The sequence below is a fragment of the Merops nubicus genome, unplaced genomic scaffold (genome assembly GCF_000691845.1).
Source record: "Merops nubicus isolate BGI_N331 unplaced genomic scaffold, ASM69184v1 scaffold5441, whole genome shotgun sequence".
Taxonomy (NCBI): Eukaryota; Metazoa; Chordata; class Aves; order Coraciiformes; family Meropidae; genus Merops; species Merops nubicus.
Genome location: NW_008587471.1, coordinates 22,159 through 26,529, shown reverse-complemented (window position 1 = coordinate 26,529; position 4,371 = coordinate 22,159).

The following is a 4,371-nucleotide window of genomic DNA, read 5'->3' as shown; positions in this document are numbered from 1 at the left end:
GGATGCAATCCCAGTTTAATCCATCAGCATACAGCTGCAATATCCTTGCATCATCTGGGAGCATAACTACATCACTGCTAGCGTGAAAACTTTCTGTTCTTCTCCTGTTCCTCTTCTCTCCTTGAGAAACCTGTAGCTGAGCTGAATGAAAGTCCATGACTGGCATCATAAAGGAGATCTGTAAAAAAAAAAAAAAATAAAATATATATATAGTTCCCCTCCGATCGTAAAAAGTGTTAATCTAACATTAGCTTTTCTATCTGTTTACAGTGACAAATATTAAATCAAAACAATATTATATGCTGCATCTAATAATAAATGCACAGCTTTAATCATTATTAAAACGTTGGTGCCCTCTTTCTAGCTATTAATAAAAACTGAAGATTGATATTAACAGTCTAGTAGTAAACAAAGCTGCTCATTTCTTTGCAAGAAACTCTCTCACAATAGAATAACAAAAAGTGTTTGGTTCTAATGGGATCCTGGCAAGGAAAGTGGGAAACCAAGGTGCTCTGTCAAAACAAACACAGTTTCAAATATAAAAACTTCAACACTGACAGCTTGGGAATGAATTACATACTCAGATTTTTCAGTACATAGGTTTAAACCCCTGACTTGTCTGGTTAGAATTTACTATTATTTATAAGACTAGTTCTGTAGTTCAATTTGTGTGGTATTTTTTAATTAAGTGTTAACTATTGTTTTGCAAGGTAATATCTGTAATTTTGAATAGAGGCATGTAAACATGCACTACAAAAAGGCATAGTATGCAAGCTGGCTATGTAATAGAGAATACACCATTTTGTCTCTTCATAGATTACTGAAGGGCTTGGGGTTATACCCTCAGCCCTGAATGAGGGTTGGCATATGGATGATGTCCACAACCAGGCAAGAAAGACCCTCCTGAGTGGTTTTCACCCAGGCTCTGGCCAGTCTTGGGTGGGAACTGATGAGGAGATCATGAACTTGGAGGTGGGGCAAGAAGCCACCTCTGTAAGAGTTACTCTCCTTGCAGGTGGTGGTGGTGATTTTGGTTGTTGGAAAGATTTCCTGACTCTTCATGGGAACTGGAGTTCTCAGGATGGTGGGGTCAGAACATGAAACTGTCTCTGAGTTCCTAGTATATAACTGGGCTCATGGCCTGGCTGCTCCCATTGCCCATGGCTTGGCTCCTTGCCTGGCTTTCTTCCTTTTTCACATCCCCTGTGGTGGGTGAGTGCATTGACTTGTTCCTCCTGTGGTTGTCTGGAACTTTGGCTCTCTGGGGTGTGATGTGGGAGTGGAGGGAGGAGTTTGGCTGCTGTTAACAATAAGCCCATTCTGTATGGGGCAAGTGGTCAGCAGAAGAATTACCCATCCAAAAGTCACTAGAACTGACATTAAGCAAATATAAAATACTCTGCAAGGTTAAGATGTCATCAGACCTTAGGTATGCAGCTGATAGAAGATTTGACTCTCATGTTGTTTGGATTCTTTTCTGTGTATTGCCATATTGCTGGAACAGCCGTGAGGACAAAGTTTCAATAGTTTTGGTGCACAAAGAAAGTGAGGTTTGGCCAGTGTTTTACTTGATTTTTCTGACCAGATCATGTTGTCTTAAGCTGTCATTGTTGTCAGTAGAATTTGGGAAGGTCTTTCTTGCTGTTAGCTTTTCTGGTTTGAAGAGGCAATATTTCAGTTTTGTGTCTCCTATTACAGTACTTTTTGTTTGCTTGATTGTTGTCATTTACCCCTGGGCACCATTCAGTCACTTGGCAGTGCAAGTTTCATCCCTGTTAGGTGTGGAACATACAACCGTATATCTGCTGAAATGCTAGAGTAGACAATGTGGAGTTTCTATCAGCTTACGCTTTTATTTGTGTTTTACACAGTTTGCAAAACCTTACCAAGCATGAAGCTTTCTAGTAATGAGTTAACTGCCAACTTTTTCTGAAGCAGAGCCAACAAAATGTATTTGTGTAAAATCAATGCTTTGGATCATGAGGCTGTGGATTTTCTAGTCTTGGCGTATGAGCCTAACCCCAGATTTTTTCATCAGATTCCACAGCTACTGCATCAGCTGGCCTCTTTTATATCTATTTTATGCTTACAATAATATGCAGTATTCCAAATACGTCATTCCACTTACACTGAAATACTAGATGAAACATATATGTAAAGCAATAGAAATTCAACCACTGCTGTGATAAAAACACAGCTGACAATGTTCTCACATGGTGTTTAAGTTATCAATGCAAACAAATATAAAACATTATGAAACCCAAACTATTCTTTTTTGAGCCATAGTAGAACAATTTGATGCATAGAAACCTATTGGCTTTCTAGAGTTCTAGCTCTATTAATCTTGTTATTTCTCACCCAAACTGATAAAAGTTGAATAATCTATAATCCTCTCATATTAACCTTATTTAACTTTTATTACTTCCTATGCTCCTCCTAGGAAACAAACAAAAACATTGCAAAGATGATTAGGCAAATATTTTCCTCAGAAACATGCCCTTAGGCTGATCTAATGAATAGTGCTCTAGTCTGGTACATTTTGCAAAAACAGACATCATTTTGCATTGTTATGCAGTATTCATATTTATGGACTACATGGGAAGTACTTACAACCTTGTACCATGTAATGTATTGTATTTGCCTATCATGCAGTATAGTTGTGAAAATATGTCCTATATATTCAACTGCCTAAAAATCCTATCTCAGCTCCTAATAGACAATGAATATTTGGAAGTTACATGCAGAATAAATTTATGCGATAATTAACTGTCTGGATACACCAGACTTATCTGCTCTGTCATAACTGCACAGGGTTTGTATGACATACCTCTGAAGTTGTCCTGTCAGCTCCGTATCATTAGTAAGAGATAATTACAGGCTCCATCGTGTGCTTAAAGTGATGGTGAGTTTGTAACTAAAAAAGCCAATTATTTCTCTCAGGGCCTGAAGAGTATCCACATTCTGCCTGTTCCTGCCCAGCCCCTGGGCCTCCTCCTACCTGCCCAGCGTCCGGGACCCCACCTCAGCCCCCTGAGGCTGTCAGCCCCAGTGCCAGTGATGCTGGAGCAGGGTCTGAATCCAGTTCCCCACAACCCTGACCTGTGTGGCTATGGCTCCCCCAAACCAGCCCTGCCTGTGGCACAGCCCAGCCTCAGTCTGGCCCCATCCCTGTGGCCATGACTGACTGCTGAAGCTGCTGTGGTTTTCCACCAGGCACACAGGACGGGTCTGTGCCTAGTGGACAACATGAAGTGGATTTCCCTAAGGCCTCCCACACTGCCATGCTGTTACTAACAGTCTCTCACCCACAGACTCTGGAGAAGGAGCACTTTCCTGCAGGAAAGGAAGAAGTTACCTTTGCACATTTGCCCAGGCACGGCTTCAGGAGTGTCCTGGCAGGAGAACACAACTTTCAGCTGTATCCCTGTGTATTTGAGTGTGTTCAGCATGACAGAACTGAGGCAAATTCACAATTGAAGAAGAAACCCTCCACACTAATATAGATGCATCTACAGTGAAGTATATGGGACACCCAAACACATGAAGGAAGGGCTATAAGGAATAGTTGCTCTCTGCCATTCCCATCACCTATGGGACAACCACTGTGTTTGTCTTTACTCTCTAATTCATTTCAGAACATGGCTTAGTCTTTGGTCAAAACCTGCACCAAATGGAACCAAACCGAGAAGTCCAACTCTGTCCAGACTGTTCTCTGGTAGGATGAGTATGAGCAGAAATTTCTAGTGAATCCTTTTAAGGTTGTGACTTTGGAGTATCAATTAAAATGATGGGGTCACCAATACTTACCTGATGAATGCTTTGTGTTAATTGTTCATGGATTTAGCACAAGCCATTGCACAATTTTTTCAGACCTTTTTTAGACTTTTTTGTGTGAGAATTTATTCTCCAGCCAACAAAACCACCAAGTATTCATAACATGGAAAAAGAAAAAAACTCTGAAGAAAGCTATACCAAAATAAGCTTTCAGAATGGAGTAGATACCTGCTTTCAGAGATTTAACCAAAACAGTCTTGCAATTGCAGTCACAGAGCTCTTAGAGGCAAAACCCTGTAACACAATTAACTTCACTAAAAACCTCATTAGAAGCAGTGAGGATTTAGCATGACCAAGTACAGTAAACAGACATACAGAGCTACATAATGGTTTAGATATCTACTCCAGCCTGCCTGTTCCTGGTTTAATGGAACAGAATGTCTCAGGGCTCCTAATGAGATGATAATGCTTGTGAAATGAGATGCTCTGGTGACATCTGTTTGATGTCTCTGTGGAAACTTTATTTGACTTAGGCTGGTCACTTACATTTGGATAAACTGATGATTTCTCTTGCTTACACACTGCTAGAGCTGGTAA